Below are 24,604 nucleotides of genomic sequence, written 5' to 3'. Positions count from 1 at the left end.
TTAGTGCATATGGTTCACGATATTTTTAAAAGTATAACCGCAATGCTTGTGCTACACTCATTTTTATTTTTGTTGGTTTGCATCAGGATCTAACCAAGCTCCTGCTAGTTTTAGTCTGTGTGGAAAAGTGGTCATTCTATTGAAGTCTAGCTTCACAGTCTTCTTTGTGTGTTCCTTCATCTTCATATTTGAATAAGACGGACTGTCACTGTGGACAGCCAGCAAGGAAGTTGCCACAACAGGATTCTTCTGCACATGTTTATTGGGAGAGCTTGATAGAGAAGGCAAAGACCCCAAGCCCCAGAACTGGCGCTGCTTATATAGGCCTAGGAGTGGCATGTCTATGCCTGATTGGTTGTGCTTTCAGTACCTCATTTACATTCCCCGGGATGGGCTGTGATGTGGCGTGAAACCCTTATGCACATGTGCACATTGGTTGTTTACCCAAACTTACGGGTGGTGGCCAGCGGTAGCCAGCGCCATCTTGTAATGGCGTATGTGGCTTCCCACAGTCACCACACTGAAGTACCTGAGACTGGGCAACTTACTAAAAAAACACAGGTTTGTGTTTGTTTAGCTTCTGGTCTTGGGGCCTAACAGTGCTGTACTGGCTGGTTTTGTGTGTCAACTTGACACAGCTGGGGTTATCACAGAGAAAGGAGCTTCAGTTGAGGAAATGCCTCCATGAGATCCACTGTAAGGCATTTTCTCAATTAGCGATCAAGGGGGAAGGTCCCCTTGTGGGTGATGCCATCCCTTGGCTGGTAGTCCTAGATTCTATAAGAAAGCAAGCTGAGCAAGCCAGGGGAAGCAAGCCAGTAAAGAACATCCCTCCATGGCCTCTGCATCAGCTCCTGCTTCCTGACCTGCTTGAGTTCCAGTCCTGACTTCCTTGGTGATGAACAGCAGTGTGGAAGTGTAAGCTGAATAAATCCTTTCCTCCACAACTTGTTTCTTGGTCCTGATTGGGTTTTGTGGGGTTTTGGGGGGGGGGAAGGGGGTTGTGTGTGTGTGTGTGTGTGTGTGTGTGTGTGTGTAGGAATAGAAACCCTGACTAAGACAAGTGCCAAACACTAGCTTTGACAGGGAACCCCACTGTGTCACCCCACGGGAGATGACATTGCAAGAAAGCACATACAAGAGGAAGTGATCCTATGGCCAGACAGAAAGTCACAGTGAAGAAGGGCCAGGGCCAGTCTTGCTCTTCCTAGGACAACTCTCATCAGAACTAGGAATCCATTTGTGAGTTACAGATTGCAAGGGAACTACTTAGTCACTTCCAGGGACAGCATCCCAACAACCTGAAAGCATTCCACGGGGCCCCACCTCTTAACAGGTCCCACCCTCTCCCAGTTCCCCTCGCTGAGGACCAGGCTCCCCAACTTGAGCTCTTCACGGACAAAATGAAATCTCAGCCTCTTCCTCCCACAAGGCTCATGCTCACCTCCCAGAGCAGGAAGCGTTCCATGGTCACCAAGTCCCGACTCCTTCCATGTCACTCAGAATCCAAGTCCAAAGTGTCCTCTGAGCATTAAGGTAGGTTCTTCCCAGCTGAGACTTCTCACAAAACCGAAACCAAGTTCTCTTCTTCCACAGTGCAGTGGTGGGACCGAGACAGGGCAAGCACTCCCGTGGCAGAGAGAAAACTAAAGCAGGCAGAAGCAATCAGTCCTAAGCAAGACTACAACCCAGCGCGACAGGCTGGATTTTTTTTTTAACTTTTTAGAGAAGATTTAATTTATTTATTTGACATATATGATGAGTGCACTGTTGCTGTTTTCAGACACACTAGAAGAGAGCATCAGATCTCATTACAGATGGTTGTGAGCCACCATGTGGTTGCTGGGAATTGAACTCAGAATCTCTGGAAGAGCAATCAATGCTCTTAACCTCTGAACCACCTCTCCAGCCCCTCCAACTGGAAATCTTAAAGTCCCCAGCCCTACATTCTCTGAAGCAGTGGATAGGTGTGATATCTCCTGAAACCTGGCTCCTGCAGCTCTGTGGGTTCTCATGGCTGTTATGCCAATGTTCTCTCTCTCTCTCTCTCTCTCTCTCTCTCTCTCTCTCTCTCTCTCTCTCTCAGCTCCTTACAGGCTCCAACACCACAGTAAGATGTCCTCTTAATACAATTTGTTAAACGCATGAAACTCAAGAAGAGCGAAGACCAAAGTGTGGACACTGTGCTCCTTCTTAGAATTGGGAACAAAACACCCATGGAAAGTGTCACAGAGTAGCTTGGAGCTGTGACGAAAGGATGGACCATCTAAAGACTGCCATATCCAGGGATCCATCCCATAATCAGCTTCCAAACGCTGACACCATTGCATACACTAGCAAGATTTTGCTGAAAGGACCCAGATATAGCTGTCTCTTGTGAGACTATGCCGGGGCCTAGCAAACACAGAAGTGGATGCTCACAGTCAGCTATTGGATGGATCACAGGGCCCCCAATGGAGGAGCTAGAGAAAATACCCAAGGAGCTAAAGGGATCTGCAACCCTATAGGTGGAACAACATTATGAACTAACCAGTACCCCAGAGCTCTTGACTCTAGCTGCATATGTATCAAAAGATGGCCTAGTCGGCCATCACTGGAAAGAGAGGCCCATTGGACTTGCAAACTTTATATGCCCCAGTACAGGGGAACGCCAGGGCCAAAAAGTGGGAGTGGGTGGGGGGGGGAGTGTATTGGGGACTTTTTGGATAGCATTGGAAATGTAAATGAGGAAAATACCTAATTAAAAAAAAAAAAAAAAGATGTCCTCTTAAAACCATGGTGGGAGCCACCACAGCCTCAAGCTCTTTCTTTCCTGTGCTCCCCTGCAAGACCAGATTCCTGCAGACCCCACTGCACTCCCCACCAGCACTGTGGGTTGGAACTGCATCAGAGAACAAGGAGCTCCAGTCCAAGATGGGCTTAGGTAATGAGCCTGTGCTGTGTGCAGAGGACCCTTCCCACAGACCGGGTGGGGAGGACAGCCACTTCAGGTTTGCAGGTACTGTTAGAGTGGCAGCCCCACTCCCTGGCATGAATTTTCTCTTACTTAATTTGCTGTCACTAATAAAATAGTGCCGCTTGGCCAGGCGTGGTGGCGTATGCCTTTAATCCCAGCACTCGGGAGGCAGAGACAGGCGGATTTCTGAGTTCGAGGCCAGCCTGGTTTACAAGGTGAGTTCCAGGACAGCCAGGGCTATAAAGAGAAACCCTGTCTCGAAAAACCAAAAAAAAAAAAAAAAAAAAAAAAAAAAAAAAAAAAAAAATAGTGCCGTTGGCTGGGTACATTATTAAAGAGAGAGGTTTGCTTACGCTTATGGTTCTATTCAAAGGTTCAGAGCTCACAATTGATAGCCTTGTGGCTGTCAGTACCAGAGTGACCTAGGGCATTAAAGGATTTGTTTGTGTGTGTGTGTGAATGTGTATGTATGACAAGTATATGTCTGTTGCATGTGCACACATTTTGTGTATATGTGTGTATTTGTGTGTGTGTGTTTGTATGTGTGCCCTCTGGTCTGTCTTCTATAAGCCACTGGGATTCATTCACGGAAGTCCCTTTCTAATAACTTTAATCCAGCCACCTCTCTTGAGCCCATCTTCCCAGTGGCCTTCAGTGGCTTCCACCACCAGTCTGGGAGGTAGCAAACAGGGAACCACAGCAAGGGATAAATAAGCTGAAGCACCACTCAAGAGCAGGGTCTGGGGCTCTGTTCTGGGAGATACTTTGTATGTGGTACTGTGAGCTGCTTTGGGCTCTTTAGAGGCACAAAATAAATCAGTGCCTGACTTAGTGATGTTAACACTGATCCTGGTGTGTCTGCTGTAAGGTTCCCTCTGGCATTTCACCACATGGTTTGAGCAGATACCAAGAGTCACCGCAAGAGTGGTAGCTTTGCTTGGAGCTGTGGTATTGTAGGACTCTAATGAGCCTTAGCTTACCGGGGACCCCCAAGTGAACAACTCGGAGCTGGGAACCAATGCAAAAGCAAGAGGAATTTATTGTTCCAACATGCTGAGACTGCCCTGCACCCGAAGGAGAGGCAGCAACCCCTGTTCAGTGAGTTTTTATACAGTTTTCAGAGCAGCAGCCATTAAGCTCATTGTGATTGGCAGAACAGTGTGACTTTTTTTTTCATCATTAACATATTTTTAACCTTTTATTTGGATGTCTTATGCAAATTCACTATTGTGTTTTTCCTTTCACTTGGTAATTTTTCTTAGAATCTTATGATATAAAGAAAACATACATAATGATTTTTCACTAAAGCTCATGTAAGCTGTTCCCCAAATCCCCTGAATTTACTCACATAAATATGATCGCTTTCTATGAGTACATTGACAGGAAGAATTCTTGTGCATCCTAGACAAGATCAAATATGGAATTATCCAGAATATAAGCAGTACATTTAATGAACCTCAAAAGATACTTTCCTCTGAAGACAATGGGAAGGAACTGGAAAACCTCTGAAGTTACAGAAAGTTCAGTTTTACAAAGATGTTTGAAAACCAAAGATCTTTACCAAACTTTTTTAAAAAGTTAATGCACAAAGCTGAAGACTCCTGAAACAAAGATGTTCAGAAAGAACAAACCACCAAAATTATATTAACTTGAAGATAAGTCAGCTATTAAAAGCCCAGTTATTAGCTCATATGCAATCTGAATTATTGCTTTTAAATAAATGGTTATACTGAGGAATGGGTCCATCCGTCTGTTTGTTCTTCTGCTCTGGTCTTGCCATCTTCTCTTAAGTATGTTTGATGAGATAAACCAAAATTGACAACCACATTCTCTAAGGGTCCACTGTATGAGATCTCCAGTGGACCCTTAGAGAGCAGTGTGACTTTTAAACTGATTGGTCTTTAGGGAATGAGGTGGCAAGGACTTCCCTTGTCAGTAGGCCCGCCCTGTGGAATGTATCAAGGACCTCCCCCACCCACAGGTGGCCTATGGTTGATGCCCCCCCCCCCAATGTAATCTGCCTCTCCCTTCAGGAGGGGAGGGGCGCCTGTGTGCCCCATGGCCTTTCTCTTGGGGGGCGGGGGAGTGTCTGGTGGGATTCTCCAAAGATGCTGAACTGACTTCTTAATTATCTGATAGTGGTGCATTGGCTATGATTCTCCAGTAAATAATTATCTACACTTCATGTTTGGAAAGGCAAAACAAATGCCCCCTCCTTTCTGTTCTATTAGATCAGTGGAACAATCCCCAGACAACCTCTGAACAAAGTACAAGCAATCCCAGCACTCAGGAAACTGAGACAGGAGGATCGTGGGTTTGAGGCTGGAGGTATCTACATAAAGCATTGTAGGCCGGCCTTAGCTCTACAGTGGGAATCTGCACACACCCCCACACCCCCCCCCAAAAAAAATCACACAAGCCAAGTGTTGAACACTTTTAATCCCAGAACTCAGGAGACACAAGCAAATGGAGCTCTGAGTTTTAGGACCGCCTGATCTACAAAGGGAATTTCAGGACAGCCTAGGCCACATACATAGTGAGACCCTGTTTAAGAGAAAGCTAAACAAGCAACCAAACAGATGCCCACAGCCCCACGCTGAGCCCTGTGGACTTGTGTCTGGAATGAGTGTCTCAGCAGAGCTGTTTCTCTGAAGCTGAATGGTTGGGCCTAGAGAAGTCCTGCACCTTCAGTGTTGACCCCACTCCAGTAGCCTTTGGAAGTTTGGAGCCTTTTTCACTTGGCTCTGCTAGGATAACAGCAGTTCCCTGGGGCTGTCACACAGTTCTCAGTCCCATGGGAGCTTAAAGAGACCATGAATTTGTATTACATTCAAGTGGGGATCAGCATCCCACAAGGGGTCACGGTCCCTCAGTTGCTTCATGAGGTTGTTGTTCTAGGACAACCCCCAATCCAACACACACATACACACACACACACACACACACACACACACACACACACACCAGGTTATCAGAATCTGCGATCTCATGTCCCTCACACAGATCCTGAGAGTCTGTAAGTCACTCATGCTCATCGTCCTGTATAGGTAAATGTATTCTATTCCTTTATTTATGGCGTGGGGGCTGGTAACACAGTAGTCATAGACAGCTTTTAGGAGTGACTTCTCTCCTTCCTCCATGTGGGACCTGGGGACTGAGCTCCGGATGCCAGGCTTGGTGACAAGCATCTTTACTTACTGAGCCATCTTACCGCCCCGTTCCTGTATACTTTAAATCATCCCTAGAATACAGAAAATGGTTAACAGAATATAAACACTACATAAATAATTTTGTTTGTTTGTTTGTTTGTTTGTCTTTTGAGATAGTTTCTCTATGTATTTCTGGCTGTCCTGGAACTTACTCTGTAGAACAGGCTGGCCTGAGGTCAGAGATCTTCCTGCCTCTGGCTCCTTAGTGCTGGGATTAAAGGCATGTGCCACCACTGCCCAGCTAAGTAAATTCTTTTAACATTTATTCTTCACTCATACATTACATCCCAACCTCAGTTTCCCTCCCTCCACTTCTCCCCGTCCTCCTCCTCTTCCCTTCAAAACCAGGTAAACAAACAAAGAGCAGGCCTCCCAGGGATGTCATGTTATTACAAGACACAATAAGACTGGTGCTGACCCTCATAGCCTGCAAGGCTGGACATGGCAATTTATAGTAGGAGGCAGTTTAACAGCAAGCCCATAGCCAACATCAAATTAAATGGAAAGAAACTCAAAGTAATTTCACTAAAATCGAGAACAAGATAAGACTGTCCAACCTCTCCATGTCTACTCAACATAGTACTTGAAGTCCTAGCCAGAGCAATAGCACAACTAAAGGGGATCAAGGAGCCACAGATTGTGAAGGAAGAAGTCAATGTATCATTATTTGTAGATGATATGATGGTATACATAAATGATCCCCTAAATTCTACCAGAGAACTCCTACAGCTGATAAACACCTATTTGAAGTGTTTGGATATAAGATTACCTCAAAAAAACCTGTAGCCCTCCTATATACAAATGACAAACGGGCTGAGAAGGATTAAAAAAAAAGCACCCCTCACAATAGCCTTAAATATTTTGGGGTAACTAACTCTAAACAAGTAAAAAACTTGTATGATTAAAAACTTCAAGTCTCTGAAAAAAGAAACTGAAGAAGATATCAGAAGATGGAAAGATCTCCTATGCTCATGTATCAGTAGGACTAACATAGTAAAAATGGCCATCCTATCAAAGGCAATTCACAAATTCAAAGAACCCATACACAATTCTTTACAGATCATGCAAGGGCAATACTCAACTTCATATGGCAAACACATAAGTAGTTGCTATGCAGCCTTGTTCAGGAAAAATAAGAAGAGGGAGGTCTATAGTTTTCTTTTTCTGGGTTGAGGTTTTTTTGTTGTTGTTGTTTGGCCGGTGTTTGCTCGTCTTTTGAGACTGGGACTTGCTATATAGCTATGTATAGAGCTCACTGTGTAGGTCAGACAACCTTAGCACAGGTCCTCCCGCTTCTGCCTCCCTTGTGGCTGGAACTACAGGCCTGAGCTCATTTTCTGAGTGTTTGTTGGTATAGTACCTGCAGACTTGGACCCCCCCCCCCCAGCTTTTCATTTCCTGTCTCAAGGGCACAGGACTGTCTTTGTCTACCCAGAGCCACTTCTTAGCCTTCACTCCCCTCTGCCAATGGCCACCATTGCTTTCCTGCCCCTGCCTTACCTCTAAAACTCCTATGAAAACTTTATGGGAGTAGAAAGAATACTTTTAGTTAGTTTGTTTTTTTAAAGCAAGGTCTCAAGTAGCCCAGGCTAGCCTGCAAGTTGTTATATAGTCAATGTTGACCTTGAACTTCTTTTTTTAAAAATGATTTATTTATTTTATATGCATTGGTGTTTTATGTGTATGTCTCTGTATGTGAGGGTGTTAGATCCCCAGGAGCTGAAGTTGCAAACAGTTCTGAGCTGTTCTGTAGCTGCTGGGAATTGAACTCTAGTTCTAGGGAAGAGCAACCAGTGTTCTTAACCACTGAGCCATCTCTCCAGCCTCATACCCTGAACATCTGATCCTTCTCAAGTGCTGGGATTACAGATGTATGTCATCATACCTAGTGTATGTTATTTGTCCTGTGTGTGATGTATAAATGTTTTATCACATGCATGTGGTGCCCATAGAAGTCAAACCCTGGGTCTCCCCTGCAAGAACATGTGCTCCTATCCAAAGCCACTCCTTAGCCTCATGTTTGTTTAGTTTACCTTTGTGCCATGGTCTTCTGGAACCCAGGCTGGCCTCAAGTTCATTGTGTAGTGAAGGGATGCCCTTGATCTTCTTTGCCTCCACAGCCCAAATCCTGGGGTTAGAAGTATGCACCTGGGGCTGGAGAGATGGCTCAGTGGTTAAGAGCACTGTCTGCTCTTCCAGAGGTCCTGAGTTCAATTCCCAGCAACCACATAGTGGCTCACAACCATCTGTAATGAGATCTGATGCCCTCTTCTGGTGTGTCTGAAGACAGCAACAGTGCACTCATATACATAAAATTAATAAATCTTAAACAAAAAAGTATGCACCTGTACTGGCTGGTTTTGAGCGTCAACTTGACACAGGCTGGAGTTATCACAGAGAAAGGAGCTTCAGTTGAGGAAATGCCTCCATGAGATCCAACTGTAAGGCATTTTCTCAATTAGTGATCAAGGGGGAGGGCCTCTTGTGAGTGGTAGCATCTCTGGGCTGGTAGTCTTGGGTTCTATAAGGAAGCAGGCTGAGCAAGCCAGGGGAAGCAAGCCAGTAAGGAACATCCCTCCATGGCCTCTGCATCAGCTCCTGCTTTTTGACCTGCTTGAGTTCTAGTCCTGACTTCCTTTGATGATAAACAGCAGTGTGTAAGTGGAATAAACCCTTTCCTCCCCAACTGCTTCTTGGTCATGATGTTTGTGCAGGAATAGAAACCCTAACTAAGACAGCACCTGAATCCTCCAAGCTGCTGAGCACACAGTAAGCCTTCAAGTTTCCATCTGTACCATAAATAGTGTTGACTTATGTTTTCTGCTCTCCATCAGTCTCCTCGCATGGGGACCCTCTCTCCCATCCCAAAGACGCATTACCTCACAGCTAATTTGTAAAGACAGAATGGAATAAAGGCCAGTAATTGACTCTGTTCTAAGGAAGCCATGCAGTGAGGAGATGCCTGTGCCTCAAGGACCCTGGCCACTTCATTATAGCTCTGCGGCAAGCTGTGGGAGAGAAAGGAGACCCGAGAGGGAGCCAGGTAATGGCCCAAACGTCTTACGTGCACCCTTAAGGACCCCACACCCACCCGTGTGGGGCTTGCAGGGAGCCAAGCCACTAGGAAAATGTTTCCCCCAGTCCTTCATATTTCCGGGACAGCGGTCCGTTTATTTCCCATCTTCTTGCCTAAGGAATTACTTCAATGAGAACCAAGAAAGACAGTGGTGATGGCTCACCTTCGCTGTCAACCTGACTGGAATCACATAGGAGGCACACTTCTGGGAGAGGGCTTCCAGAGAGGGTTAATGAAGAAGACCCACTTCCAAAGTGTGCAGCATCGTCCTGTAGGCTGGGGTCTCAGGATAAATACAAAAGAGCAGGAAAAACGACGATCAGAGCACTAGTAAGTAGCCCCGTTCCTGCCTACAGAAGCATTGTGGCCAGCTGCCTCGCTCTGGGGCAGCAGCTGGAGGCCACTCTTCCCTTTGTCCTGCCCACCACAGGGGGCTGCATCCTCTGACCCTGAGCCAAAATAAGCCGTTCCTCCCCTGAGCTGCTCCTTCTCAGGTGTATCTGATCTCCAGGAAGGAGCTGAGGAAGGAACGCAGCGTCCAGCTCAGGCAGACCGTCCACATGACCACACAGCTGTGGGCCCCCGCTCGGCTGTCTTAGCAGTGCGGCTGGAGAGTGACTGGCGGAGCGCACTGAGTTCCAGGCCCAGGCTTTGTCCGTGGGACTGCATTGATTCATCCTCTCTCCTTCGTTAGTGAGTGGATCTGCTTGCTGAGAATGTTCTCTGACCATCAGTAGGACACTCAGGGAGCCTATCCAAATCAGTGTAAGAAGAAAGGGACCCCATTTGCTGAGAGATCATCCCGAGATAGATCTTCCGCATCTGAACTACATTCGGGACTGAGCAAAGCTTCAGCACTTTACTGCTGTTCCCACTTGCCTATCTCTGGAATTAGAATACGTTTGTTTTTGTTTGTTTGTTTTACACTTAGGTTCTTTGAGCATACTTTGATACTTTTCCTTACTGCGGTTCCCTCCTGCTTATCTCTGAGACTATAACACATTTTTTTAAAAACACCTAGGGACACTGCGCGTGCTCAAAAGCATGGGGCGGCAACGCAGGAAACTTGATATCCTCAGATATTCTAAGTCCTAAAAGAAGCCCAGTGCTCCACAGCTTCAGGACCCACATAGACTCCTGCTAGCTGGGTTGGCTCTGGGAAGGGCTGGCTGGACCCAGGGACCCCAGTGTTCAGCAGTCCAGTTACTGCGCAGAAGTAATAGCAGTCCTTTGGGCTAATGGAGGTGTCCCAAGTTCCATATTTAATGATCAACGCTGGAAGATAATCTATGTAAAATGCTAATCTGCCTCTATGCCTAGAACTCAGGAGATAGAGGAGGAGGTTCAGGCTGCTGGCTAATTTGGGGTAGTAGCAAATTTGAAGCTATCCTGGGTTGTATGAGACCCCATCTCAAACAACTGAAAACTGTTTGGCATAAAACATTTGGCACATGTTTGTGAGATCACTGACTTCATTTCAAGCAGCTGTGAGTTTCTGCCTTTTCATCCCTCTGCTAACCTGACCTAGGACTGGGCTGCCTCCTGCATCCACAGCAAACACAGTGAGAAGGCTGATTCCATGACAGGCTTCAAATGAACAGTTAAGGAGACTAGACCTAAAAATACAGGCTTGGCTTTGAGCAGCCAGTCAGAAACTGCCCTATCACCTGCCCTGAAGCAAGGACAATGGGTCAGCAGTTTCCTGCTGGCCCCCACGCCCCAGTAACGGAATGTCCTTTGTGATAGAGTAAGACAAAGCCAACCTACCTCGGGATTCCCCTAAGGAGCTTTAAATTGAACCTGTGAACTTCAGAGTCTCTCTATCTTGGTAATGGGAGACCCCAGCATGCTGGACTTCTGCAGAATAAATCACTCTGCATTTATATCCTATGTGAGTCTGGGGTGTCATTCTTCTGCGAAGCATGGATCCTTACAACAGGAGTTGGTCTGGCTTTGGCATCTCTGGTGCCTTAAAAATGCTGTGACCCCCCATGTGTTTAAAAGTGCCCATAAACCTCTATGGTTTGAGCCTTTTATTTCTGTCCTATCCTATGCTATAGCTCTTCAGTGTATCCTTCACTGGGTTTGCGTTTGTGTGTGTGTGTGTGCGTGTGCGCGTGCGCATGTGCATGGAACAGCAAGGAATACCTGGAAAAAACACGTGCAGAGTCACAAGGCAGTGAACCAGTCCAGGAAGCACTCAGCTCGCAGGTTCATGGAAGTCAAGTGATGTGAAGGGAGGACCAGCCAGCAGCATCTTGCCTCTGCAGAGTCATGGCTGTGGTTCCACACCCATCACAGAAGTGCATAAGCACACTTAGGCAAGGCCAGCTGAAAGGTGGCAGCAACTGGTGAATCTCCAAGCCAGTGAGCAGGCCACAGGAGAGCTTTCCCTTGAAAGAGCAGAAAACCAAACTTTTCCCTACCAGTCAAAGCAGCCATACCCTAAAATGGCCCCGAGCTATTTCAGGGCACTTACGCATTACCAGTGACATGAATGTTAATATTTTATGGCTCGTACTTGTACTTCTCAAAGTTCTAATTAATCTCACTAGATAAAAGCTGGCATTCGAGCTGGTACAAATGAGAACTGCAGCCTTCTCTTCATGTCTGGGTGCCAGCTCATCTGGGATCCTGCCACAGTCTGCCCTACATGTCTCGGTTCCATAAAGGGACCAATAATTAGCATTTGGAAGCTAAGCCACACTTCCTCACTGGGTGCCATTTGCTCATTGCTAATTAATTAATTAATTAATTAGCAGTTCCTCCAGCAATGGCTAACAAAGACTATTCAAAGTGTTTTCCCGCAACACCCCCGGCCCTAGCAGAAGTATCTCCATAGTGCCCTTAGGGACATGACTGTATCTTAGACCTCATTTCAGTAACTTGGGTAGTTTATCCTACACAGAAAATTTGTACACTCGGATGACTGCATCAATTGATTGATTCATAGACAAAGTGAAATGCATTATATACCAATAACTTTCTTCCATGATATAGTATTTGTTAAACATTAGATTAAAGGAGAATATACTGTGACTTTAAATCTAAAAAAAACTAGCTCATCAAGATTAAGAGAATGTCTATGTGATGTCAGCCATTGAAAAAACAGATTGTAGGCTGGCAAGATGGCTTAGCAGGAAAGGGCACTTGCTGACAAGCCTGTCCATCTTAGTGCAGTCCCTGGAGCACACACAGACAAGTAAAGAACGGATTCCTGAAGATTGTCCCCTGATTTCCTCACATCTTCCCTCCCTACACAAATCAATATGATTTTAAAAACCCAGAGACTATACCATAAATTCAGTCTTTGATTTCAGTATAAAAAAGTGATACCTACTGCCATCTACCCACACATACCTGTTTGTCCACTGAACAATAACTTGCCATACTATGGAATGCACTCATGAGAATCCTTCAGCAAGCATAGAGCCCAGCCCCAGTCCCAGAAGCTGAGGGCTACCCTGGAGCTTGGGCCTGTGTGAGATGTTATGAGAACCCAGATAGTGTAAGAGTGTAGATGGAGGATTGTGCAAAGTCACCTGGCCCGGGAAAGCATGACTGCAAGGAAATGTGAGCCTCATACTTTGTAGGAACAGGTTCTCTAGCTCAGGCTGAGCTCAAATGCCCTGTGTAGCCAAAAATGACTTTCAACTTCACATCCCATCTCTGTCTCCTGAGTGATTGAGCACAGGTCAACTTCACATCCCATCTGTATCCTGAATGATGGAGCACGGGTCAACTTCACATCCCATCTCTGTCTCCTGAGTGATGGAGTGCAGGTCAACCTCACATCCCATCTCTGTCTCCTGAGTGGTGGAGCACGGGTCAACCTCACATCCCATCTCTGTCTCCTGAGTGATGGAGCACAGGTCAACCTCACATCCCATCTCTGTCTCCTGAGTGGTGGAGCACGGGTCAACTTCACATCCCATCTCTGTCTCCTGAGTGATGGAGCACAGGTATGCTGCTCTCCTCTACCAGCAGCACTGTCTTCAGCCTGACCTGGGACTTTCAGAAGCGTTCTAAAACCCTCTCCAAGTAGCACAGAGCCACATGACCATGGTCCTAGCTTGGGGCTGTCCACACACCTGTCTCTGTCTTTGAGAGTGGTCCATTTCACAGTCCCTGTATAGAACATAGGATCTCAGTCTCACCTAAAGCCCATGATCTTAATTTATGACGATGATTATCTCTTTGTCAGTGGGGAAGAAAACTTAAAAGTCAAGCCAGCTCATTCCGTCTTACCAGAAAATGACACAGAACATTCACATTGGACTATTAGCCAAAGTAAGAGAAGAAAGGAGTAGTATCTTGATATTTTTTGCTTTGCATGAGCCATAGGCAACAAGGCTATGGAATAGAATAGGGCACACACCCATAAGACACAGATGCAGAAGGATCAGGAACTCAGGGTCAGCCTAGGTGACACAAACCATCTCAAACATGTGTTGTGCACAAGTTAACATCAGACATAACTCGGAAATTCCTTCTCCTGAGATCAGGATCAAGGCAAGGCTGTGTGCTATCAATGCTCCTACTCAACAGGCTACGACATGTTCCAACCAGGGCCATAAAGCCGGAGGGATAAATGAAAAAGTAGTAAAGGCCCAAGAAAAAGAAAAACTACATGCAGATAAAACAAGTGGCTTCTATGGAAAGGCGGTAAGGTCGACTGGAGTTAGCAGGATGGTACAATATAGTGATTCGGAATCGGGGACTTGAAAAATCAAGTTAAGTAACATTAAGATATAAGAAATTGGGCTGGTAAGATGGCTCAGTGGTTAAGAGCACTGACTGCTCTTCCAAAGGTCCTGAGTTCAATTCCCAGCAACCACATGATGGCTCACAATCATAGGTAATGGGATCCGATGCCCTCTTCTGGTGTGTCTGAAGATAGCTAGCTACAGTGTACTCATATACATAAAATAAATAAAAAATCTTTAAAAAAAATAAAAAGACATGAGAAATCGTAGGTGAGCTACTACAGCACAGGATGTAGGCTGTAAGCACAGCACATTCTGTGAGGAAAAGGTAGAAAACCCAATTAACCAAACAGAGATGTTTGCTTGTTACCATTATATAAGCACAACCCTATCAGTCGAGATCCACACAGAATTCAATGGTTGGACCCAACTCAAAGACACTGGAGAAATTTTATAGCCCCTCCTCAAGTCTTATTATAGATGAAACAGGGTTGCCTCATCAAAGCAAAAAAATAAAAAAAGTAGAATAAAAATCCAAGGCTGCTGAGGCGGCTCAGTGGGTAGAGGTGCTCCCCGACAACCCCAGAACCCACATGGCAGAAGTAGACACAACTCCTACGAGTTGCCCCCTGAGCTCCTCATCTATACCATGTTTGAGTAGGAATGGCCCCTAGACTCATGTGTGTGAATGCTTGGCCCATAGGGAGTGGCACTATTAGGAGGGTGGCCTAGTTGGAGGCACTGCTGCCTGAGGATCCAGATGTAGACCTCTCAGCTCCTCCAGCATTATGCCTGCCTGCATGCCACCATGGTTCCAGACACGAAGATAATGGACTAAACCTCTGAGAGCCAGCCCCAATGAAGTCTTTTCCCTTATAAGAACTGCTATGGTCATGTTGTGTCTCCACAGCAATAAAACCCAAACTAAGACTGTATGGCCCATAAACACATAGACAAACTCTCTCTCTCTCTCTCTCTCTCTCTCTCTCACACACACACACACACACACACACACACAGAGAGAGAGAGAGAGAGAGAGAGAGAGAGAGAGAAAGAGAGAGAGCTGTCCTTTGCTATTTTGTGGCCTTTTTCTTTCTTCCACCTTCTCAGCCCGTGTTGTACCCTTTCAGCCCCTAACACTAGACATGAGAGGAAAAGGATAAAGGGAAAGGAGGTGATGTCATCAGCAGACTACTTCCTTCTGATTAGGGCCATCAAGTTCATCAGAGGATCTTTGCTGTCAAGATATCTAATTTCTTCTTTGCACATAATTACTTAACAAACTTTGACCAACAGCAACCAACCAACAACCCACACACCTCTTGGGGCCCTAGCATTTATAGACTCTCTGAAAGTCCTCAGAATTTTAAATGTCACACAATCACAATAACCATCTGCAATTGACAAAAATCACACCCCTGCTAGAGCACGAGGCAAATCATAGTCAGCTACTGTGGAAAATTTGAAGCAGTCCCATATCCCATACCTGGGATTAAAATAAAAGCATACTCCCGTAATATTTCTGTGTTTTTCAAAGAAACCAAAACTCCCAAATTGTCACTATACACAAATATGTAAATAAAATTTTCAAAATAAAAAATAAACAAGAAAAAAGTCATGAAGGAACTTAGGGAGTGAATGAGTTAATTTCTTTAGAATGTTTTTTTTTTTTCATTTATATGCGTGCAAGAGGGTGCATGTGCTAGTATGTGTGGGTGCCTCTAGAAACTGGACAAAGACGTTGAATCCCCTGGAGCTAGAGTTACAAGTAGTTCTGAGCCACCTGACATGGGTGCCAAGAACCAAACTTTGGTCCTCTGCAAGAGCAGCAAGTGCTCTCAACCACTGAGCCATCTCTCAAGTCCCACAAATCCACAGAGAACCATCTTCCTTATAAACAAAGGATGTGGGCTAAGAGTTTGCACAACTTTGTTTGAACAAGTTCTTGAAGGCCACAGTTAGAACTGTCACAGGAGGGTGTTGGAGGCTTGTGGCTGACTGGAGATGCATGAATGAGGCCCAGGGGTCACGCTCGGGGACCTCTCGACTGCCGAGCCTTTGGTAGCTGGAAGGAGTTGGTGGTGTGCATTAGCATGGGAGAAGTGAATTGACTGGATCTTGTTCGTTTTGTTTTGCTTTGGTTTTTTTTTTTGTTTGTTTTGTTTTTTGTTTTTGTTTTTTTTTTTTTTTGGTTTGGTTTTTTTTTTTGTTTGTTTGTTTTTTTTTTTGTTGTTGTTGTTGTTTTTTTTTGAAACAGGGTCTCAAGTATCCCAGGCTGGCCCAAACAACCTGGAACTTCTTCTTGCCTCCCACGTTCTGAGGTTACAGGCATGTGGTTACAGCAGTGCTGGGCATCGAACCCAGGACTTCATGCATCCTAGGAAAATACTCTACCAACTAAACTACAGCACGAGTCCTAATCTTGCTGTTTTTTGGCTGGAGTCTCTTCAACATAAAACTAACACATAATAATGATAATCTCCTGCTTCCTTTGACACAGGCCTCTCAGACCAATTGATTGTTTTAGAACTTGCTTTCTACCCTGCATGTTGTAACCATTTCCCTCCTAATGCAAAGGGCAGGATCATTTTGAAAACTACATAAATATGTCACCACAGTAGAATTATTGCCCTCCCTGACCCCAGTCAGGCAAAGAACAGCCATTTGTAATATTCATGAACAGAACAGACGTACAACAGAAATACAGAGGTGAGGTTGGAGTTTACATTTTTATGTTTTTATTTATTTACTTGGGGTTGGGGGAGAACTGGATGCGATCTGTGCAATCTGTTTTCTCCCTCACCATGTGGGTCCTAGGGATTGAACTAAACTCATTAGGCTTGGTGTCAAGTCCCTTCTACCCTGGCCTATCTCATTTGTTCCCAGGCTAGTTTCAAAGAAGTTGGAGGTTCAAAGCCTGATGAAGGGTGCCTGTAGTCCCAGCTCTCCGGAGTCAGGACTGCCATGAGTTCAAGAACAGCCTGGGCTACATAGTGAGCATCAGATCATAATATCCAACATGGGGTATAGGTGGGAAGAGAAGACATAATACTTGGGATGGGGACATGAGGACAGGAGAATGGAATTCAGCTATGAAAGAGGCACATCCTCTTCATTTGCAAAAGTGAGCAATGGTGTAACAGAACCCAGACCTTAGCACAACTGACACCATGATGGAGGTGCCATTCAGGCCTTGGAACCCAGTATGTAGACAGCAGCACCTGCCAAAAGGAGAACAAAGACCTAATCCATCAAAGTCTGGGAAAGGCCCTGAATGTACAACCCTGCTTTTTTGACTTTGGTAGTTCTGCTTGTGGCTAACTATTCTGGTTAACCAAGGTGTGTCAATCCAGGATGTGATTTTTGTGCTTACAAGCTCACCCTGAGGGTTGGAGATATGACTCGGTGGTTAAGAGCACTGACTGCTCTTCCAAAGGTCCTGAGTTCAATTCCCAGCAACCACATGGTGGCTCACAACCATCTAGAATGTGATCCAATACCCTTTTCTGGAATGTTGGTGTACATGCAGATAGAGCACGCATATATTAATTAAATAAATCTATTATAATAATAAAAATAATAATAATAAAGCTCACCCTGAGAAACACTCAGCTCTGTAGTTGGGTCTCAAACACCCAATGTTGTCACCAGCTGGCTAATAAAGACTTTATATTGCCTTGATCCTGTATCTTCTCTTCCCAGGAGAAGGCTGCTGATGAGGGCAAACCGCCTACCATTTCTCAACAACTCCACCAAGGAACCACTTGGGGGAATGAGGCCAGTGGTTCCCACGGCAAACAAACTTTATATTCCAGGTCGGGCCAGGGTCCCTGTAGCATTGGAAACTGGGATGTGCGCAGCAACATCCTGGAGAAAAATCCAAACAGAGCCAGCCCATTAGGAACGGGAACAGTAGGAGCAGCGTTTCTGCTGAGCTGCTCCGCCACTTGGCCTTCCTCATCCACAGAGGGGACCACAGGCAAGCACCCAGCGGCTACACTCCTACCCCAAGAGCAAGACGCACAAGGAAGAAGCTGGGCAGGGTGGCGCATGCCTTCAACCCCAGCACTTAGAAGGAGGAAAGGGAGGGTCAGGGGTCAGCATCAGGATGTTACAAGTCCAAGGCCAATCCAGCATATGTGGACTATTTCTCTCAAAAACATTGTAAATAATCATTGCATTGGCTGGGTGGGAAACTCTTGTTACTAAGTCGCCCTAGGAGGAAAAGGTGAAGGGCAGGGACAGCCAGCCTAGGGATGCTTTGGATCTAAGGAATATTCAAGAGTGAAAGGTGGGATGCCCAGCTGGGTCCTTAGGCCCAAGGCTGGCACCTGGCCCATGTGGGAGTGTGTCTCTGCCAGCTCCCCAGCTCCTGTTTCCTTACATGACTCCTACCCTGGCTGCTCAGCCATCCAGCAATACTTGGAGGCATATGGTAAACACTCAGAAATGCTCTTGACTGGCACAGTGATGGAATAATTAATTGATTAATCACTCTGCCGAGTAAATGCCAGCCGAACATAGCCCATGTCTTTTTTTTCTCTACTTTTTCTCCTTTCTTGTCAGGGTGGGAATGGTACCGGAGCTGCTGAGATCACTGCTGGCAAAATTAAACACAGATGGGCTCTTGAGGTTACTAAGGGGACTTGTGCTTGGACTTCCGATTGTCCAATTGTCTCAAGACACCCTGGGATTCAGCAGGTGAGACCCTGATGCCAAAAAAGCTTGCTCTGAAATCTGTCAGGACAAATGTGTGGTGACAGTCACGGGTGAGGAGGCTAGATGTCACTCGTCCTTGGGTGACCGTGATTCACAGAACTCTTACATGATTTTAATCTTTCAGGGGCCTCACTCACAGCTCCTATTTTTTAATTTCTTGATTTACTCAGTGAGATGGGCCTCACTCTAGCCCAAGCTGCCCCCAAAACCACGATGGCTCTCCCGAGGTCTCTCTGTTGTTTGAGTTAGATCTGGTGATGCAGCCCAGGCTTACTTGGAACTCACTATATAGCCCAGCAGGCTTCAAATTCATAGCCATGCCCCTGCCTCAGACTCTGGAGAGGTAGGATTACAAACATGAGCTCACGTCTTTTTAAATCTCCCTTTTATACAAGTGAAAGAAATATAGGCCAAAGATCGATGGCCCAAGATTACATGGCTGGTGTCCTGGTTAGGATTACTATTGCTATGATGAAAAACCATGACCAAAGAAAATCTGGGAGGGAAGGGTTTGTTTGGCTTACATTTCCACATCAGTAGATCTTCACTGAAGGAAGTTGGGCAGGAACCTGGAGGTAGGATCCTGCTTTCTTATAGAACCCAGGATCACCAGACCAATGGATAGCACCACCCACAGTGAGCTGGGTCCTCCCTCGTCCATTACTAATTAGGAAAATGCCCTCTAGGCTTGCCTCCAGTCCAGTCTTATGAAGGCATTTCCTTAATTTCTTCTCTTTGAAGACTCTAGCTTGTGTCCAACTGATTAAACTTCTCAGCACAGCAGGCTAGGAGAGTGGAGAAGCCCTGACCCACAGTCTGCCTGGCTGACTTTCCTTGGCCTGTAGAAAAGCAGGCCAGTGTTTGAGCAGTGATCTCAGTAGTGAGGCCCTTTGGCACTCTGTAGGTACCCTGTCCTGTGAACTATGTGGAACACACACTCACACTGCACACACACACTGTGCACACACAAACACACTCATACATACACTCACATACACACTCATACACCACACACACTCCCACACAGAGATACACCACACATACTCACACACGTACACACACATACACAATCACACACAACACACACTCATACATATACCACACATACTCACACACAACATATACACTCACACACACTCATACATACTTACACTGCACACACTCATTTGCCACACACATACACCACACACACAGTCATACACACTCACACTGCACACACACACCACATACACACTCATACACACTCACACTGCGCACACACACACACACACACAAGTCTAGAGGTGACAAAGCATGGTTGAGTGAGGCACAGTATCACCAAAACATGGCATAGGATGTTTTCTTCACTTTAAACTCTGTCAAAAACAAACAAACAAACAAACAGAAACCAGCCAGGTCCAGGCTACAGGGTGAAGAGGAAGAAGTGGAGACAGAAGAGAAGGGAAGGAGGCAGGTGGAGATATTTTTTTGGACCTAAGAGTCTTCTCCTCTTCTGGTTGTAGGGAGTGGGTAGATGGTACACACAGCTCAATGGTGGAGGAACCCCTAGCATGCTGAAGCCCTGAGTTCTCCACCACCACCCCCAAAACACCAGGAAATATGACACAGGATTTATTCCCAACATGATATTCTTGGATCATTATAAACTTGCTTGTTTGTTTAGTGTGTGTGTGTGTGTGTGTGTGTGTGTGTGTGTGTGTGCCATGGAGTAAATATGGAGGTCAGAAGACAATTTTCAGGAGTCATTTCTCACAATCTACCTTGCTGAGGCCAGGCAAGGCAACACAGCATCTCTTGTACTTCAGTCTCTACAGACTCACCCAGGAGCTCCCTGCCAGGTCTGCCATCTCTGCCATCTCACTGCTGGGTCACAGTCATGCGCCATCTTCTTACATGGTTCCCAGGATTGACACCAGGTCATCGGGGTTGCACATCTGGCTCTTTCACCATTAAGCTTCCTATGCTCCTGGTTTGCCTTTTGCGGCAGAGGCATTCTGTATCTCAGACTGGCCTTGAGGTCAGAGCCTTCAGGTGCTGGGTTGGATTAAAGGCATTTGCCAGTGTACTCTTGATAAGATTATTCTCTCTCTCCCTCTCTCTTTCTCTTTCTCCCTTTCACCTCTTTCTCTATCTCTGTCTCTGTCTCTGCCTCTCTCTCTCCTCTCTTTGCCTTTCTCTGTCTCCCCCCATCCCCGTCCTCCCCCACCCCATGTCTCTGTATTCCTTTGTCTGTCTGTTTCTGTTTGTCTCTCCTCTGCCCTGGGTGTGGATTGAGTTACAGAGATTTCCCCTCCCCTCTGCCTCCCAAGTGCTAGGATTACAGACACACCATCACCAAGACTATTGAACTTGGTGATTGGTGACAGCCATTAACTCTTAACAGAGGGTAGAGACAAGGAGGTTCTGTGGCCCAGCCAACATCAGAAGCTCTGCCTTGACTGTGTAACCAGACACACAGCCAGGAGACAAAGTTAGGGTGTTGGAGTTAGGGTCAGAGCCTGGGCCCCAGCAGCCCTAACAAGCTAGGCATGACCACCTGGCCTCCAAAAGCCAATTCAGGAGACAAGGAGAAGTAGAAAGCACAGAGGGGTCAATTTAGCTTGTTGTGGTCACACTGGAATGAGGAGCAGATGAAAGGGCCTAGTGACAAGCACACCCTGAGCCCATCTCCTGCATCTTGACATTAAGACCTAAGAATTAGGTTTCAGCTGGACGGTGGTAGGGCAAGCCTTTAATCCCAGCACTCAGGAGGCAGAAACAGACAGATCTCTGTGAGTCTGAGGCTAGCCTGGTCTACAGAGCAAGTTCTCAGACAGCCAGGGTTGCACATTAGGTTTCAATAGAGGGTAAAAGGTTTCTCATGACTAAGCTGTCTGGGTGGTGTGGACCTGCCCATCAGTGATTCATAGTTGTCTCAGCTCTCCTGAAGGAGATCTGCCACTATGACAACTATGTGAACTCTCCTCCTAGGAAACATGGTCTCCTCTAGCTGACACCAGACTAGGAAGTCTTTTCTTCCTGCAGCATGAGGCTCCTGAGGGAATCCCAGCTCTTTGAGGTCCATTGTTTCAATAGTCCAGTAGCTACATGGAGAGGCACAGTCTCTCCTTGAGTTTCTTCATTCCTGCAAGGAGAGCTACAGGGAGAGGGCACAGGGGTCCAAGCATGACCTTGGAGAAGTTTTGCATGGGTTCCTAAAGGGAAGCAAAGGAGTGAATGGGAGAAAGGGGGCATACAGAGGGCAGGGTAGAGCTGGGAAGGACATCTGCAAGTGAGACCGGTAATGAGGTGAGCCCCAGAGATCCTTCTGAGAACACACAGGTGAGGTCCATGGGGGTGAACCTGAGTGGCACCCATTCCCCACCCCCACCCCCAGGAGCTGTAGTAGCTTCAGAAGGAAAAGGCAAAGGGAGAAGGTACAGAGTACAGCCTAAATTCAGACACTGAAAACAACCCCAGGGGGTTCTTTGAAAGTTCCCAGTAGTTTTTTGTACCCTGTGGCCCCAAGGCAAACCCTTCCAGCTCAGACAATCACAAGCCTCCCCCTTGTAGGGGCTAGTTGTGCTGGGGATCACACACACCCAAGGTTACTCACAGGTTAGGCTAGGCCTCCACCACTGAGCTCCTTCCTCAACATCAAACAATGTTTTTCTTAGGTAACTGCGGGATGCTCCCTTTCTGAATAGGTTGGAGAGGCACCTATTACACAAATTATAATTGAGGCCACCTCATCTTCTTCCTTAAAACGGAGGCAAGATACAAGGACATGAAATTAGGACATGAGAGGGAAGGAGCACCTGACCCTGGAGTCTGGATAAAGCCTCTTGCCCAATGAGAACCATTCCAACTGTGCTAGAAAGTTGGCTCAGCAGTTAAGAACACTTGCTGCTCTTGCGGAGGACTTGGGCTCTGTTGCTAGCACTTACCTGGCAGTTTAGAACCATCTGTTACCCCAGATCTAGAAGATTTGATGCCATCTTCTGGATTCCCTGGGTGCCAGGCATTGCACGTACCCATATATACATTGCAGGCAAACACAATACATAAAATAAAACTAAGTAAATACTTTTTAAAAATAAAGAATTTCAACATAGTTAACACTGACTCAAGGCCTTTCTTCTGTCCCTGCTCCAGAACATTTATTTCTAGGAATCTCTCCAGAAATCCCCCTTATAGTTAAAGAATCCAGAGTTTTGTCCTAACCTTGTGGAACCCTGGTGGAACTTGGTTTTTCTTCAACATTGCAGTTGTGATCCCATGCAAGGCACTTTCAGAGCATCGTATAACCTCGTGTACAGGGCTGGAGCAATGGATGGCTCTGCAGGGAAGAGTTCTTGTTGCTTTTGCTCTCGGGCATTAAACAGGAAGCATCACTGAATTCAGCTCTCAGCATCCACATGGTGCCTCAGAAACTGTACCTCCAGTTCCAGGGGACCCCATGGCCTCTTCTGGCCTCTGCACATCTGCACACATGCAGCATACTCGAAGTCTGACCCACAAACTCATTAAAAAAAAGCTTTTAGGAGAGAGGGGGCAGAAAGTTTCTTAGCAACACTTTAAGCTTTACCCTGAGAACCAACAGAATAGTGTTCATGGCTGATGCTGATATTCTTAACCTCAGCTCCCCCTCCCCAGCCCTCTCTGATGTTCGGTATGTCTTAGTCCTTCCTGGAGCTTATCTCTTTCTTTTAAAGCCTCACACCTCAAAATGCCTGACACTGGGCAGTGGTGGCACGCATCTTTAATCCCACCACTCCGGAGGCAGAGGCAGGCAGATCTCTGAGTTCCAGGCCAGCCTGGTCTACATAATGAGAACCCGTGTAAAAACATTAAGTCTTTGAAAAGCTCACACCCATGGTTTTGCCCATGTCCTTTATCCCTGCCGTGCCTCATGGGCCGTCTATGCCTTCTGTTGGGTTTAGATGAAAGTACTTAGAAAAAAATCCAAAGACCTGTGTGACCTGTCCTCTCAGCCTTCCAGACTTGGTTTACCCTGACATGTACCAAGCCCCAGCCATGGTAATCTTTCCATCCCTCAGACATGGTGAGTCCTGCTGAGCCTCAGGACTTGGGGGGAATTGCTGTTTCTCCTGTCATTAATTGTTCTTAGCTTGAACCTCCAAGGTGGCTGTCCTAGTCTCTCAGATGTCTCCTCAGCTTTGCCCACACCTGGAATGATTCCACTCCTGCACTCTTCACATGTTTACTGCCTGTCTCCCCCTCACATGCCTGGGGGAGGCTGGGGGAGCTGTGTGTGATCTCCACTTTGTTCATTGTCTAACACTGTTTGCCACACAATGGTCCCTGGAGAAATATCTGCTGAAGAGCTGGTGCCCTCAGGAATCAGTGGCTTGACCATAGCAGCGTGTGAAAGCCAAGTTCCCTGGAGCAGTAGGAGCAGAGAACTTGTCACAGCTGAAGCACAGCAAGTGGAGCTGTCATGGGGGCAGGGTGGGCGGGGTGGTAAAGACCATGCCAAGCATCCAGAGTCATGGGCAAAGTCCCCAGCATCACATACACTAAGCATGGTAGCACACCTCTGTAATCCTGGGACAAAGAGGCAGGAGGATCTGGAATTCAAGGTTAGCCTGGGCTCCATGACACCCATCTCCTAAAACAAACAGAAGTAGATGAACCCTAAAGATGGAATTGCAAGGAAAGCGGCCTGGCCATTTGTATCAACCATGAACGTGTAGCCCAGCCAGGATCGATCCTCTGTGTCTCAGCTTGGTTTTGAATTTTTCAGGAAATCCAAGTCATCTTAGAAATCAGTAGGCAGATTTACAATTCTACACACACACACACACACACACACACACACACACACACACACACTTTCTAAAAGATTGCACTGTTTTCAAGGAAACAGAGAGTGGGCTTTGCCCTCCACTTGGCCTTGCTCCACCCTCAGCAGTAGAAAGATAGGCATGGCTTCCCG

At 46.3% G+C, this 24,604-nt stretch overlaps 1 long non-coding RNA gene and 1 pseudogene across 4 annotated transcripts; one reads left to right on the top strand and one right to left on the bottom strand.

The window, feature by feature from the left end:
• Gm10062 (predicted gene 10062) lies at positions 4,136 to 4,813 on the top strand (annotated as a pseudogene).
• Gm42234 lies at positions 16,176 to 24,604 on the bottom strand. 4 transcript variants are annotated; one of them, XR_880894.2, is made up of 4 exons: positions 22,870 to 24,604; positions 22,262 to 22,405; positions 17,544 to 17,814; positions 16,176 to 17,168 (listed from the first exon to the last, which is right to left on the bottom strand). It is a non-coding gene; the product is annotated as a predicted gene, 42234 (long non-coding RNA). The 4 variants fall into 4 exon arrangements; XR_003955736.1 differs by having other exon boundaries at positions 20,487 to 23,182; positions 23,836 to 23,887; XR_003955735.1 differs by having other exon boundaries at positions 20,487 to 24,604.

Source organism: Mus musculus, chromosome 5 (assembly GCF_000001635.26).
Source record: "Mus musculus strain C57BL/6J chromosome 5, GRCm38.p6 C57BL/6J".
Classification (NCBI taxonomy): Eukaryota; Metazoa; Chordata; class Mammalia; order Rodentia; family Muridae; genus Mus; species Mus musculus.
Note: the sequence above shows the minus strand (reverse complement) of the source record. Positions and strands in the feature narration are given on the sequence as shown.